This window comes from Copidosoma floridanum, unplaced genomic scaffold (assembly GCF_036245765.1).
Source record: "Copidosoma floridanum isolate Cflo_tuat_1 unplaced genomic scaffold, Cflo_Japanese_pri ptg000016l, whole genome shotgun sequence".
Taxonomy (NCBI): Eukaryota; Metazoa; Arthropoda; class Insecta; order Hymenoptera; family Encyrtidae; genus Copidosoma; species Copidosoma floridanum.
The window spans coordinates 3,959,116-3,977,383 of NW_028321893.1; positions in this window are offsets into that span (position 1 = coordinate 3,959,116).

Sequence of the window (18,268 nt, forward strand, 5' to 3'; positions counted from 1 at the left end):
AAATGATTTTGTGAAAAGCTATCGCGCCACGTAAAAAGTCGACCTGACAGCAAACAGTTTACTCAGTGGGTCCTTGTCTGCCACATGAATAAAACATACAAGCAGAAAACAAATTTGCTTACGTTCGTGCAAATATCTCCATAACTGCAGACTCAGTTTCATTGAAACTTTGCACGTATGCGGATAAGGTTGTCAAAAATAACATATCAGGTTTTCAAAACATTCTTATCGCTGTGTCAAGAGTAATAGGTATTTTTATACAACTTTTTTGATGACTTACATTTGAGCCCATGTTTATGATGACGAAAAAAGGACAGTTCATGGTTCATGAATTTTTTTCTCGAAATCTGTAGACGCGATAGTTCTCAAATTTGGTGACTACACCCATGCAATTTTTATTTACAACATATTTTTTTTTCTAAATATTTTCATCATTAGGTGAATTGCAACCCAACTCCCTTAATATTTTATGTAATGCAATTGTAGCGTATTTTATTCGTCTCTTTATCTCACGTCTTTGTACAGCGTTTTGTCATACGTGATCTTTTGAATACTTAGTTTTTTATTTATTTATTAAAGCTAAAAATCTGTTTCCATCGATTACGATTTGCAATTTTTACAGATTTAAATGAAGAAATTCAATTTAATGAACAAACACGATATATTTTGAATCGATTTTTAAAAAATAATGTAAATTATAAAGTTTCAAATTTGCATAAGCGATAATTAAACGAATTATGGTTTTCTTTACTCTCCTTACTTCTATGATCGTTGGTTAGCCGCTGCTTGCATGCACGCAATCGCAAGATCTTACAAGCTTGACCGCAATGATGATTATAATCCTACACGAGAGTACTTGCAGCGTAAATGAAAATTAGCCTACAGCTTTTAACATTGAGACCTAATTTAAACCTTTGAAACCTCTTTGATTCACTTTTTAGGTGAGTCTACAGTGCCCTGGTTTGCTCGAGCTTTTCTCACATAGCTTGGTCAATAAAGTAGGTCTTACACTTGCTTGACATGCACGTTTTTAACACGATACTTGATCACCAGAATAAGTCTTTACTTCGCTTAAGAGACGCCACGGAACTAACTCTGCATCACTCATAGTCTCTTTAGAGCACTTGATGAAAGAAAAAAGGCGAATATTGGTATATGCAAACATTTTTATACTCTTGCATTTAAGGAGGACATGTCAGGTTGAGGGTCTAAACGACTAATCAGAGCTTTATCTTATGACTATTGATAGACTTAAGCACAGTTGTGGTGCAATATTTATACAGTAATAGATGGTTAAGGCTACTGATTTCTCAAATTTTCCATTCAGTACAAGTTGCTATCGAAATTGTGCACGATATTTCTTGGGGAAATACGCAGTAAACAAAAAGTTAAAATTGTTAATTATTCACATTCTTGTACGTACTAGTATGAATAGAAGTTGTAAGATAAGCGCTTTACAAGATTGTTTAGAGGGTGCACGCGTAGTTCAAGTTTTGCAACAATAGCTTGTTTCAAAAAAAAAATGTGATACGTCATGCGATTGCAAAAGCAATTACACAACTCAATGTTTGAAGATCGCTAAGCATTCACTTTCTATTATTTTAGAACAAAACTATTTGCTCCAAAGTAAGTAATAAATATTGAATACATGGCATGGGATATTACACATGCTTAGTATATCAGATCTGAGATGGAACAAGTACAATAATCAGCATATATCTTATCTTTTACGATAAATATAATGCTTTATGTAGTGTATTGTATTACAAAATACTTATATGCAATATACGTCATATTACAAAGTATAAAATTGCATGACTCATAACTTAAGACCACAAATATGGTAGGCCTATTACACAACACAACTACTGCTTTGCGATTCAGTGTTAGTAAGTTGGCGCATGAAGTCTCCAGAGAAGAAGAGCCCTACAAACATATGTATATACATCTTATAAATAACACATCAATATAGATATGGTCAAATCTTCGTACTCTTAAGTTCATAATTAGGATAATTAAAAACCAACAAAACAACTTTCTGAAAACGTTTAAAACTGTGAGGGTTGGTGCGCAAAGTGCACAGGAAGGTAAAGGCTGAATATATGTCTCTGTGTGTGTTTGTGTGCGTGTATGTGCGTGTGTTCATGAAGAGGTGACTCATGCTGACAATCACATGTATGTAAGGATAATTATAAGGACAAAAGTAAAATTACAAGGAAAAAAGTGGAATAATGTTTCTAACATGTATATGCAGCTATCCGCAAAATTCTATCATGTTATTGAAATATATGTTAGAAGCACGTAAAATCCGCATAAATCACTATCTATAAACACTCACATATAATATATTAGTGAGGCTCTACATCTCTGCACGCTTCGCACGGTAACCCCTATAAGTGAATTATAATATTCCATGTCATCTTTGAAGTAGGAGGCAAAAGGTTTAAAGTAAACGAAAAACTTTTCTTATAATAAAATGCATAAACTGTGTAAGGAATAATGATAATTTCATAAAAAATGTAATAAGTACGTTCCAAATAAATAAATTAAAACTATCATAAGAACTGCAGCAGCTCTGTGGTAATAAATAAAGAGTGGTTTATAATAGACGTAAATAAAATATGATTATTTAACATTTTTTAAATTGGAAATTAACAAGAAGATGATACAAGAAGTAGATTTAATTATTTTTAGGACAAAGCATCGATCATACCAAATAAAGCCTTAGAAATAGTTGATGGTTCTTTACGTGATCTATGTGGTACGGAAAAACACTTTGAAACGGAATTAATAGTTTCAGAAGGAGATCTCAGATAAATTTTCCCATTATTAAAGAATATTAACAGAAGCATAATAATAGCAGAAACTATTAGATCGTTGTTTTTATGAAAATACTTTTAAACATTTAAATTAAAAAAAAAATTCGTTTGAATAATAAAATATTTTCAAATTATTATTAAGTATTGGAGAAGGAGAAATATAAACTTTAACTATTCTTAAAAAATGGATTATCTATGATGTCTGTACAAAAGTACTCAAAAACAATAATCACTTAATAAACAATTTTATTACGAATATACTTTTTTTTTACCAATGCAGCTTGATAAATACTAAAAGCAGAGTCTTCATTTAATTATAGCATAGATCAAGTATCATACAAAGGTGTTGATAAATTATATAATAATACTTATATTAACTTTTGTGTAGAAATGCTAAATAATATATTGGAAAGCTTACCACATTATTAGCTAAATATAGCAATTAAAAGTATAATAACATTAATAAGAAACTCAAATATATCAGATAGATTATGTTATGTTACATGGTTGCGAGTAAGTAAATTATATAAGTACAATGTAGAAGGTAAAGTAATAACTGGAAAAAGAGTTTTAAAAAAAGTTTTCATTCCATAAGTAACTCTAAATACTAAAGTTGCTTTTCCCTGATAATCGTTTCATACAGAACACAATTTCCTTTACTTTTACTTTTGCTATGATCATAAATAAATCTCAACGTCAAAGTTTTGGTAATAGCAGTTAATACTTAAAGAAACATTTGTTTTCTCATGGTCAACTTTGTGTCCCATCGTCAAGATATTAAAATAAAAATGGGATATTTATTCAATTTCAAAGAGAGAATTATTTGCTTATAGAAAACATTGTTTGGAAAGAGATTTTTGATTAAACAACACATTTGTACCGAAATTTTTACTACATCAATTAAACTTTTTGGTGTACAAATATTTTAAGTACTTACTGACGACGACTAAAATAGAAAACAGACAAAAACAGTGTGGGGTTAGAAAAACATTTAAACACTGTAGTTATATTTATTAATTAAACACAGTCAAAAAATAAGTTTTTGTCGTTTTATAATAATATAATAGAATATTATATCTTTATATATATTAATAATTAATAATAATAATAACAATGATAATAAATAATGATAATAATAATAATAGTATTAATAATAATAATAATAAATTTATAAATATTAATTAAATTATTAAAATATAAAAAATAATATTATAAATGATTTAAGATTTTTATATATTACAGATTTTTTATATTAATATCTTTTTTTTCAAACAAATGGATATTTAATTATTATTATATTATATTTTTAAATTATTTATTTATGAATATATATGTGTTCTAAATAAATAAATATTTTATAATTAAGAAATTTATATATATATACTATTTAACGTAAAAACATAAATTCAGATTACAAAAAAAAAAATTTATAGTAATTTAATTAAAATAGTTGAAATAAGTGAGATTTCATTTTAAAAATTAAATTAATGCTATTTTATAAATTAATAAGAATAATAATATTATTTAAATTAATATTATTATCTAAAATTTTTTCTTTAAAAAATAGATATTTATTTTAATATTAAATAAATATTTTTAAATTCATAAAACAAAATTTATTGAATAAATAAATAAATAATGAATTATAAATATTTTTAATATGATATGTCATCAATGTACCCGTATAAAATATTTTAAGGTAAGTACCGTTGAGGCAGGATTCTATCTAAAAAAAATAATATTAAACGAAGAAATTTATAAGAGTATACTGCAAAATATTAATCATTCCTCTTACAAGGTATGTCATCAATGTACCCGTATAAAATATTCTAAAGTAGTTACCGTTGATGCAGGATTCTATCAAAAAAAATATCATTAAACGAAGAAATTTTGAAGAGTGTACTACAAAATATTAATCATTTCTCTTACAAGGTATGTCATCAATGTACCCGTATAAAATATTCTAAAGTAGTTACCGTTGGGGCAGGATTCTATCTAAAAAAAAAATTATTAAGCGAAGAAATTTTAAAGAGTATACGGCAAAATATTGATCATTCCTCTTACAAGGTATGTCATCAATATGCTGGTATAAAATATTCTAAAGTAGGTACCGTTTGGGCAGGATTCTATCTAAAAAAATATTATTAAACAAAGAAATTTTGAAGAGTATACTTCAAAATATTGATCATTTCTTTTACAAGGTATGTCATCAATGTACCCGTATGAAATATTTTAAGGTAGGTACCGTTGGGGGCAGAATTCTATCTGAAAAAATATTATTAAACAAATGAATTTCTAAGTGTATACTGCAAAATATTAATCATTTCTCCTACAAGGTATGTCATCAATGTACCCGTATGAAATATTCTAAAGTAGTTACCGTTGATGCAGGATTCTATCTAAAAAAATATTATTAAACGAAGAAATTTTGAAGAGTATACTACAAAATATTAACCATTTCTCTTACAAGGTATGTCATCAATGTACCCGTATAAAATATTCTAAAGTAGTTACCGTTGGGGCAGAATTCTATCTTAAAAAATATTATCAAACGAAGAAATTTCAAAGTGTATATTGCAAAATATTAATCATTTCTCCTACAAGGTATGTCATCAATGTACCCGTATAAAATATTCTAAGGTAGTTACCGTTGGGGCAAGATTCTATCTAAAAAAATATTATCAAACGAAGAAATTTTGAAGAGTATACTGCAATATATTGATCATTCTCCTTACAAGGTATGTCATCAATTTACCCGTATAAAATATTCTAAGGTAGTTACCGTTGGGGCAGGATTCTATCTAAAAAAAAATTATTTTATTGAATTCTTATTAGTTAAATAATAAAATTTTAAGAAATAGACTTATTTTTAATAATTTAATTTATAATTTAAAAGTAAATATATTTTTTTTTACATAAAAATTTTAGTTCATTGAAAATTTCGTTTTTACATAAAAAAAGAAAATAATTAAAATTAAATTTTATGAATTTTAATTTAGTTAAAAATTTATTGTTTTTAATTTGTATATATAAAATTTAATGATATAAGTAAATTTTAATACTTTATATTATAAATAAATTTACAAATATTAATTATTATAAATAAATAAAATAAAAATTTTTAGATGAAATTTCAAATTTTTATTAAAAATTATTTCTATCCAATTAAATAAAGATAATTATAAAAATATAATAAAAACTAGGATTAGATACCTTACTATTTTATTTAAAAACAATTATATAAATTAATAATTTTCAAACAATAAAAATTAAAAATTAAGACGGTATTATAAATTATTAGGGAATTTTGTTACTGTTTTGTGGATCAGTAGAAACATTTGAGTTTGTCAGACATGTTGATGTTTTGTTATTGAGCTATATTCAGACCGTGAAAAAAAAGTTAGTTAAAAATTTGTGTGTGCTCTCTCGCTCTTTCTTTTGTTTTTTGAGACGTTCAAGATTGACGTATCTGTCTCTGCTAACCCACAAAATAAACTTAACTTAAAACTTCGACTTTTGTAAACTTTACATTTTGTCGATTTTGTGGTTGCCCACGGCACCTTAAATGTCTATTCTTAGACGTAACATTTCGTGTCGACGAAAACGCGGATCTGCCTGGCCAGCAATCCCTTAACTCTTGAGCAACGGCTCATCTTGATCGACTTTCCCCCTTGGGAAAGAGTTGGTCTACAACCTAACCAAAAGGTATTCTAAAATAACTTACGTATCATTACTCATTCTCTTTCATCACATTCTACTAAAGTTTTTTTCTAACATCATTTATAATCAAAATGTAATTTCTTTCATTCAAATAAACCAGGTTTTTTGCCAAAAGGCTTTTTCCTGTTCATGCTGTGTTTCATTGATTTTATAGCCGTAAGCGTCTTTTTAAACTTCAACTATGTAAGTACCAATTAAGAGAGCGACGCCTGACCCCTGGGGTCTTACTCTCTTTGCGATGTAAACATATATAACAATTTAATATTATCATTTTTCTTTAATGTCTTACTTTCTTTTTAAAAATAACTTCAGAGTTTGAAACCGTCGCATACGCAACATTTCATGGTGCCTCCTGTAAGGTATGAGCCACGTCAAGCCACACCATCTCCTGTCAACCACGTAGCACACGAGACATTCTGCAACCGCCTCTCTTCCTCACCAACGCCCCGCACCACGCCAACTTCTTACTCCTACGATGGATGCTCCTTGCCCTCCTTCAGCGCTGCCTTCGACATTGTCTTTATTATAAGACAGATAAGCTCTCTGTTAATTTACTGATTGTCAACTTTATCGAACTGCCATTTTTTATTGTATTAGTGTCCGTGTGAGAGTTTTTAACGTTTGCATAACCTCGTGTTCATAACAATCAAGATTTGCGTCCTGACGTACGGCGTGGGTGCAGTCGTATACGATCTTTATTAAAAAAAAACGGGCTTGGTTCCGAACCTTTGCCACATCTTTTTTTCGTCACGTTACACACATAGTTTGCATTTTATGCATAAAAGCTCTACATCGCTTTTAAAAATTGTTACTTGCAAAGATGGCTCAAGTAAAGCGCATCGCGTTTATTGTGCAAAAGGGAGTTTCTTTAAACAATCAGCTTTTGGAAGCCAAAACCGCGCTAGATGACGGTAACGTTTCTCCGAATGATGCAGCTCTTCGTTTAGAATTTTTAACAAATGCATTTCGAAAATATGAAGAGCTGCATGATGAATTAGCTTCTCTTGAATTAGATCACGTTCAACTTGGCGAGTTAATAAATTGGCGAAGCAAATTTTTCCTTATCGCCGGTAAACACCAGGAATTGAGGCCTCCTCCTACAGGCGTCGATCCTTCTTTTATCGCATTAGCAAACTCTACCTTTTCAGAAAAGACAAAGCTTCCAAAGCTTCCGGTTACTGAGATCCCGTTATTTAACGGAAATATAGACAAATGGCTTTCTTTCAAAAATTCTTTCAGTTCGATCATACGCTCCCGTACGGATCTGGATGATGTTACCAAGCTGACTTATTTAAAAAGTGCAATGCGCGGTGAGGCCTTAACTAAAATAGCTCCTCTTGATTTGTCAGCTGAAAACTACGCAAAGGCTTGGAAGCTTCTTACAGACTCGTACGAAAGAAAGCGTGTGCTAGTTTCTAAACATTTAGACTTACTCATCGATATACCTCATTTGCAGAAAGCAAACTCTGTCGGTTTGTCAGCTTTGGTAGACACAGTAGAACAACATCTCGTTGCTTTGACTGCTCTGGGGATCGAAGGGCAAAATCGTCAGCTAATTCGAACTATCGAAAGGGCTCTTCCGGCTTCCACGCGTAACAGATGGGAGGAATCTCTTTCTCTTGACGAGCTTCCAAGTTTGCAAAAATTACTTGATTTTATACGAGAAGCGTCTTTTCGGGTTAGTGTTTTAGAGTCAGCTCCTAAGAACTCCGAATTAAGTCAGAAGCGCACATTTGAATACACCAACTCGCGTCCTAAGAAATTTCAGCGTAAAGATGTAGAAGCTCGCGTATTGGCAACCAATACGAAGATCGCTTGCGTTTGTTGCGGTGCCGAGCATTTTCTCTTTAGGTGTCCCGATTTTAATAAGCTCAATGTTGGTCAACGTTGGTCACTTGTTAAAGAAAAAAAGTTGTGCTCGAATTGTTTACGAATTCATCAAGGAGCTTGTCAATCTAGTCTTTGTAAACGATGCAATAAAAAGCATCATACTTCGCTACACAATGATTCAAAGATAAACAGTATGGCAAACATGACCCCTTCATCTAGTACAGTTCAATCGTCTAAAAATCCTTCTACGTCCGCTGTTAATTTTTGACTAGGATAAAAAGATATCAAGCGAGCAGAAGAATCGTCAATCGAAAATCATTACATTCAAAATACTACTAGAGATCCCAGCGGGCGATATGTCGTTCGTTTGCCGTTTCGTGTAAATAAAATAGAACTTGGTAATTCAAAAATTACAGCGTTACGCCAATTTAATTCGCTTGAACGACGTTTAAACGCGAATCCTGAACTTCGAACCGAATATTTTCGAGTTATGCAAGACTATATAGATCAGGGGCATATGTCAATCATCCAAAACGAAAGCGAACAAGGTTATTTTATGCCACAACATCCAGTGCTCAAACCATCGAGTTCTACTACTAAAGTACGAGCCGTATTTAACGCCTCTTGTAAAACTGATAAAGGACTTTCACTTAATGATGTACTTATGGTGGGCCCTACCATCCAAGATAAGCTTTTTAATCATTTATTAAGATTTCGAACTTATGCTTTCGTCATGACGGCAGACATAGCGCAAATGTATCGTCAAGTTTTAGTAGATCCTCGGGATAGAAAGTATCAGCGTTTATTTTGGTATGACAGTAACGGACAAATTAAGCCCTTTAAGATGAACACAGTAACTTTTGGAAATGCTTCAGCTGCCTTTCTAGCGATTAGAACTATACAAAAATTAGCGGAAGACGAAGGCGCAAAGTTCTCTTTAGCACAAAACGTTTTAAAACGTCATTTTTACGTTGACGATCTTCTTACCGGTTCGAATTCACTCGATGAAATGCGACGAATACGAGAACAGGTTATTCGTTTGCTAGATATCGCCGGTTTTGATATTAGAAAATGGGTTTCAAATGATCCAAACATTTTTGACAACGGCGAAGAAAAAATATTTCGCGGAGAGCAAATTAAAAAGTTAATTTCTAATTCAAAAACACTCGGAATCGTATGGAACTCAAGACGGGATGTGTTCGTTTTTTCAGTCAGGCCTATAATCACGCAAAAAATAACTAAGCGGCATATTCTCTCAGAAATCGCGAGAATTTTCGATCCGTTAGGTTTGATCGGAACGGTCGTTTTCGCAGCCAAGGTTTTAATGCAAAGGTGTTGGCGCGCGGAGATCGATTGGGATGAATCAGTTCCAAGCGAATTGCACACTTCTTGGACAAAGTTTATAAATCAAATCGGTCTAATACAAGATTTTATGATTGAACGCAAATTAGTCATTGATAATTTTGTCCAAGTAGATGTTATCGGTTTTTGTGACGCTAGTCAATTGGGGTATGGCGCTTGCCTTTATATAAGATCTGTAAACGAGGCTGGTAAGGTTATGGTAAATCTTGCATGTTCTAATTCACGCGTAAGACCTATTAAAGGTTCATTTACCATACCTCGCTTAGAATTATGCGGCGCTTTATAGCTTGTTAGGTTATTTCGAGAAAGCTATGAAACTTTTGAATTTCCTATTCAAAATATTATTTTCTGGTGCGATTCAACTATCGTACTTCATAAACTTAGAAAATCGCCCCGTGACCTAGAAGTTTTCGATGCAAATCGAGTAAAGGAAATTCAAACGCTTGATAGTAAAGTAAAATGGCGACATGTAAGATCTGCTGACAATCCCGCCGATGTTTTATCTCGCGGTCAAACTCCTGTTGAATTTCTACAAAATCCGAAATGGCTTTCGGGTCCCAATTGGTTAGCAAAGTCCGAATCGCAATGGCCTAAAGGCATTATTATTACAGCCTCTAACTCTATTTCACGCGGTAATTGTTTAGCTACTGTCATTCAAAATGATTTGTTTTCAAGATTTTCCGATTTTAATCGTTTGACTAGATTTGTAGCTCGAAGTCTACGATTTAAAGTTGCAAATCGGCATTTTTGTGGGAAAGATATTAGCGTAGAAGAAACGTTAGGAGCAGAAACGGTGGTTTTACGACTCGTGCAAGCAGAGCGTTTCTCGTTAGAAGTAAATCTCGTCAAACAAGGAAAGGAATCGCGTTTAAAGGCTTTTAATCCTTTTTTGGATGCAGACGGCATTTTAAGGGTGGGTGGCCGGCTTCGAAAGTCTTCGGTCTCCAGCGATTAGAAATGCCCGATACTTTTGCCTTCCAAGCATCTTATTACTGATCTGATTATACGTAAAATTCATATGTCAAATGGGCACCTAGGTATTCAATCCACTTTAAGTTTTATTAGGCACAAATTTTGGATTCTGGACGGAAAAAATCAAGTACACAAAATAGTTCGGCTATGTGTGACGTGTCTTCGATATAAACCTAAATTAATTAATGCCAAAATGGGCGATTTGCCAGAATCTCGAGTTAATCCTGCACCGGCTTTTAGCAAAGTCGGTACAGATTTTTTTGGTCCAATATTTATTAAAGAAAAGAAATTTCGAAATCGTAATAAAGTAAAGGCCTATGGTTGTGTTTTTATATGCATGAGCACAAAAGCAGTGCATATTGAAATTATTAGTGATCTCACTACTGAAGGTTTTCTCGGAGGTTTTAGGCGTTTTATCGCCCGTCGAGGAATTCCTGGGCATGTATTTTCCGATAACGGCTCTAATTACATCGGAGCAAAAAATAATTTGAAAGAATTATATAATTTTTTAAATTCCAGAGACTTTCAACGTAATTTAAACAAATACGCCGTGCAAAAAAATATCATTTGGCATTTTTCTCCACCTTTATCACCGCATTTTGGCGGTATCTGGGAAGCTACAGTTAAGCTTTTTAAGCATCACCTAAATAGAGTCGTCGGTAAAAAATTGCTTACTTTTGAAGAATATAGTACGTTAGCTACCGAAATCAAAGGCATTTTAAATTCACGGCCTATTTGTTCTTTGTCGTCCGATCCAAACGATCCACAAGTTCTCACTCCCGCACATTTATTAATTGGTAGGCCTATTACTTTATTACCCACTTATGATTTTTCTGACATTCCGCAAAACCGTTTGTCCTCTTGGAACTTCATTTCAAGAGCAAGAGAAGATTTTTGGAAGCGATGGTATATTGAGTATTTAAATGAGCTTCAAAAAAGACAGAAATGGCAGGGAGAGAAAGGAGAGATCAAATTAAATTCAGTTGTATTTCTAATGGAAAAAAAAAAATTTCCTGCGCTGATTGGAGGCTGGGCGTAGTTGTTGAGATTCACCCTGGAGACGATGGTGTGGTGCGTGTGGCTTCAATTAAAACAAAAAACGGAATTTATAAAAGAAATATCACGGATCTTTGTCCATTGCCAGACAAAGAAGTTGCTGAATTTTAATAAGCATTTTTATAAGTTCATTTTTTGCCTTAAGTATAAATTTTTCTTTAATCATTCAAATATTTGTTTTTAAGTATTGAAATATCAATATCAATTTGTTGTTAGTCATTGTTTTCAAGAAATCTCGTTTTCTTTCATTAAATCATGTTTTAAAGTATTTTGTACAACAGTATTTGTAATGCCATCAATTAACTTATTTATTGTTAAAATAAATATAAGTGTTAAATTAGTTACTTTACAAGTACAACTGATTACACATTATAATCTCACCTTCATCATATCATATTTGAGGTACAATATTTACCTCGCTCATTCTTTCGTTTCGCGATCGCGGGGGAGTATGCTTTGTAGATCAGTAGAAACAGTTGAGTTTGTCAGACATGTTGATGTTTTGTTATTGAGCTATATTCAGACCGTGAAAAAAAAGTTAGTTAAAAATTTGTGTGTGCTCTCTCACTCTCTCTTTTGTTTTTTGAGACGTTCAAGATTGACGTATCTGTCTCTGCTAACCCACAAAATAAACTTAACTTAAAACTTCGACTTTTGTAAACTTTACATTTTGTCGATTTTGTGGTTGCCCACGGCACCTTAAATGTCTATTCTTAGACGTAACATTTCGTGTCGACGAAAACGCGGATCTGCCTGGCCAGCAATCCCTTAACTCTTGAGCAACGGCTCATCTTGATCGACTTTCCCCCTTGGGAAAGAGTTGGTCTACAACCTAACCAAAAGGTATTCTAAAATAACTTACGTATCATTACTCATTCTCTTTCATCACATTCTACTAAAGTTTTTTTCTAACATCATTTATAATCAAAATGTAATTTCTTTCATTCAAATAAACCAGGTTTTTTGCCAAAAGGCTTTTTCCTGTTCATGCTGTGTTTCATTGATTTTATAGCCGTAAGCGTCTTTTTAAACTTCAACTATGTAAGTACCAATTAAGAGAGCGACGCCTGACCCCTGGGGTCTTACTCTCTTTGCGATGTCAACATATATAACAATTTAATATTATCATTTTTCTTTAATGTCTTACTTTCTTTTTAAAAATAACTTCAGAGTTTGAAACCGTCGCATACGCAACAGTTATTAAATTTGATATTCCACGATAAAATGAACTTATATTATAAAATTGATGTATGTTCGTAATAAAATTATTTTTTAAAAATTTAATAATTAAAATATTTATAAAATAAAATTATAAATCAATATGTAATCATATATAAGAATATAAATGAAATACAATTAATTTAATTTATTCGAATAATAATAAAAATTATTATTTAGAAATAACATTTAAAAGTAAAAAAAAAAATTATTTTTTTTTAATGAAATTTAAAATATGTACAAATTGCCCGTCACTTTTAAAAATTATTCAGAAGAAGTCAAAACAAAGTGAATATACTGGAAAATGTATTTAGTAATAGAAATATAGTTAAATTTATAACATTTATTTTGCTAATAAAAATTATTTTTATATATCATTTTGAAATAATAAATTGAATAAATTTGAAAGATTTTTAATTTAAACTTTTTTTAAATTAATAATAAATATGTAGGTAATTTACTTTGAAAAAATTAAAAAATTTAATATTTTAAGTATTGAGAAAGAAAATGAATTCAATTAAATAAATTATAAATTAATTATTTATACCTTTTGTATCAGGGTTAATTAAAATTAAATAATTAATTTTATTTTTTCGAAAATAATCAAATTAAATAAATATAAAAATTATTGAAAATTAATGTTTTAAATATTTTTATTGAAATTACGTGTTATTCATAATTATTAATATCTTATTATTTTATAATTAAATTTAATTTAGTTTAAAATTATTATTTAAATTCATTAAAAAATTAAAACATATTTAAAAAAAAAGATTTTCAGGCATAAGCTTAAAAATCATTTTAATAATTATGAAAATTAATTAATTTTTTTAATATAATTAAAAATTTTTACTTTTTTTAAATTTATGATTATAAATTTATTACATTAAAAATTATTTAAGTTATATTTTAATATTTATAAAATTATTTAATTTAATAAAAAAATTGAATCAATAATGATTAAATTAGTAAAAATTAAATTTTAAAATTTTAAAATTTGAAAATTAATTTAATGAATTCAGCAATAATTATTATACATCTGTTTAATGAAAACAAAGTTTATTGCATTGATAATAATAACTTATTTCTGCTCCATAAAAATTTTCTTAAATAGCTGCATTTTTGTACTAAGGTAGCATAATCACTTGGCTTTCAAATAAAGTCTAGAATGAAAGAATGAATAAAATAAAAACTTTATAAAATTAAATAAATAAATTTTATATTTAAGTAAAAAATCTAAAATATTTATAAAAGACGAGAAGACCCCATAGAATTTTATATTATTAATTTATAATCAATAAAAATAAAAATTTTCATGAATTAAAAATATTATATTGGAGATATGAACAAATTTAACGAATTTTTTATTAATTTATCATAAATAAATTATATTTAAAAATTTAATTATAATAATTCAAATAAATAACCTTGGGGATAACAGCGTTATTTTTTATATAAGTTCATATTGGTTGAAAAGATTGCGACCTCGATGTTAAATTAAGATAAATTAATAATGAAGAAATTATTCAATTAAGTCTGTTCAACTTCTAAAATCTTACATGATTTGAGTTTAAATCGGTTTGAGCCAGATTGGATTCTATCTCTATAATTTTAAAAATTATTTGTACGAAAGGATTTTGTTTTTTTAATTAGTAATTTATTTAAAAATAAAAATAATTATTTCGACAGATAAGTGTGATAAATTTAGAATTTATTATTAATATTTTTTTAAAATAATAATATATATATATATATATTTTTTAATTTTTTTATTAGAAGATCAAATATAATCTTAATAGTTTCAACTAGAGTAGCTTTTATTACATTATTAGAACGTAAAGTTTTAGGGTATATTCAAATTCGAAAAGGTCCAAAAAAAGTTATTAAAATAGGGTTATTTCAACCTTTTAGTGATGCAATTAAATCATTTAATAAAGAATTCTCGGTAATTTTGAAATCTAATTATTAATTTTGTTTAATTAGTCCTTTAGTAAGTATATTTAAGATATTGGTTTTATGAAATTTAATTCCTTACTTAAATATAATGATTTTAAGTAAAATAAATTTAATATTAATCTTATGTCTTATATGATTAAGAGTTTATCTTTTAATAATTGGAGGATGATCATCTAATAGAATTTATTCATTGTTAGGAGGGTTGTGAAGAATTGCTCAAACTATTTCTTATGAAGTAAGAATAATTTCAATAATTTTATCAATTTCATTATTAAGGAAGATAATTTAATTGTTTAATTTAATAAATTTACAAAAATATTATTGATTTTTTTTTTAATTTTTCATCAATATTAATTTATTTTGTTAGACTATTAGCAGAAATAAATCGAACACCTTTTGATTTTTCCTTAGGAGAATCAGAATTAGTATCAGGATTTAACATTGAATATATAACAGAAAGATTTGCATTTATTTTTATTGCAGAAAACGGGATAATTATATTTATAATAATATTATTTATATTCATATTTGTAGGAGAAAATTTATTTAAAATTAAATTTTATTTAGTTTATTCAATAATTTTATTTTTAGCAATTTGAATTCGAGGAACATTTTCTCGATTTCAATATGATAATTTAATATATTTAACTTAAATAAGTTATTTACCTGTAAGATTGAATTATTTAATATTTATTTCATTAATTAAAATTTAAATTATTAGAAAAATTAATTTCTTACATATGTTTTAAAAACATATAGTTTAAAAAAATTAAATAATTATTTATTTAAACATAAATCAGATTTTTTTAAAATATAAAAATATATAAAAAAATATAAAGAATAAAAAATTGATGGAATTTTTCCAATAATAATATATGGATTTTTAACTGGACGGGCTCCAATTCAAGTTAAAATAATGAATAATCTAACAAAATTTCAAAATAAAATTTGATTTAAAAAATAAAATTTAAATGATTTTTTTTTAATATTTAAAATTAAATGGTATAATTAATGAAATTTAAATTGATAATACTAAAGCAAAAACTCCTCCTCATTTATTAGTAATAGAACAAAGAATTGCATAAGCAAATAAAAAATATCATTCAGGTTAAATATAAATGGGAGTAATTATAGGGTTAGCTTTATTTTAATTTTCGGGATGTGATAATCCATAAGGTATTGATAAACAAATAAATAAAAAAATAATGAAAAATAAAATAAATCCTAAAATATCTTTAACTAAAAAATAAGGATTAAAAGGAATTTTATGGAAATTTCTATTTAATCCTAAAGGATTAGAAAAACCAGATTCATGAAGAAATATTAAATAGAGAATAACTAAAGCTAACACTACAAATGGTAAAATAAAATGAAATGAATAAAATCGATTCAATGTAGCATTATTAATTGAGAACCCTCCCCATAATAATAAAACTAAAGAATTACCGATGTAAGGGATAGTTTAAAGTAAATTTGTTATTACTGTTGCTCCTCAAAAAGATATTTGTCCTCATGGTAATTACGTAACCTAAAAAAGCTGTTATTATAGTAATTAAAAAAATGAAAATTCCTGAGTTTCAAGTTTTATAGGAATAAAATGAATTATAATAAATTCTACGTCCAATATGAATAAATAAACAAATAAAAAATATTGAAGCCCCATTTACATGGCATAATCGAAAAAATCATCCATAATTTACATCTTGTATAATATGAATAATTCTATTAAATGCTTATTCAATATTAGGGCAACAATGTAAGTATAGTAATAATTCTGTGATTAATTAAATGATTAAACAAATTCCCAATAATGAACCAAAATTTCATATCATAGAAATATTTAAAGGAGTAGGTAAAATCACAATTATATATAATATAGAATCTATATCAATAAAATTTAATTCATTCGATTTAAATACCCTGAAAATTTCGTTAAAATTATTGTACCGAATTGAAAATTTATTAAGATTTAAAATCATAATGATAAAAAATAAAAATATAATTATTCATTTGATAATAAAACTTTTTTTTGATATTTTTGTTATTGACGTATTTATATAATTAGTTAATCTAGTAAAATATAAAAATAAAATTATTATTCCGTCTACAATAATTAAATATCTTATGTATGATCATCGATTATTTCTATTGAAAATTAATATATTTAATGAACATATTATATTGTATAATAAAAGAATTGACACTAAGATTATAGGATGAATAATTTTGTATAAAGAAGGTAAAGAATTAATAATAATTAAAATCAAAGGTAATAAAAATGAATTGATTATAAATGTATTAATTGAAAATTTTATTGTTATTGAATCATATGAAATTAAAATTCATTAATTTTATTTACAAAATTAATATTTTACTTAAATTGATAATTATTCAAAAATAGTTTAATCTAGAAATATTAGTTTTGAGGATTAATGATAAATTTTTTTTTTTTTTAATTATTTTTCAAAATTATTTAATTATACATTTCTATATTTATTATTTGATTGTTTTTATATTCTTGCTTATATAAAAATTTAATATTAAATTTAATGAGATAAGAATTTTTAATATTAAGATTATTAATATTTTCAACATTAATAGTAAATACAATAAATCTTTTGAATTTAATTTTATTTTATTCAATTTTTGTTGTTTGTGAAAAAGTTTTAGGTTTAACTTTATTATTATCATTAATTCGAAATAAAGTAAGAGACAGATTTAAATTTTTATTGATAAATTTATGATAAAATTTTTAATTTATTTAATTATATTAATTTTTACTCACAATTTTTTTTATATAGGTATCTTATTATTTTTTAGAACTTCAATCTTTATATTTTTATTTATTAATATTTTATTATTGAATTATAATAATAATTTTATAATAATTTGTTCTTATTTTATAATTATTAAAATAAGATTCATAATAATTATATTGACATTACTATTATCTAGATTAGTAATTATAGTAAGAAAAAAAAAATTAATAGATCAATTTATTTATTTCTGTTAATTATGTTAATGTTAGTTTTATTAATGAGATTTATGTTTATTAATTCATTTATATCTTATTTTATGTTTGAATTTAGTCTTATTCCTACTTTTTTATTAATTATAGGCTGGGGGTACTAACCTAAACGACTTAAAGCATCTTTATATATATTATTTTATACATAATTTTTTTCTCTTCCTTTGTTAATTTTATTATTCATTTTTTTTTAATATTAAATTCAGTAAGATTTTTTATATTTTCAGAAATTATTTTGTTAAATAAATTTTAAATAGTTATTTTTCATTTTTTAATACTAAAAGCATTTTAAGTAAAATAACCTATA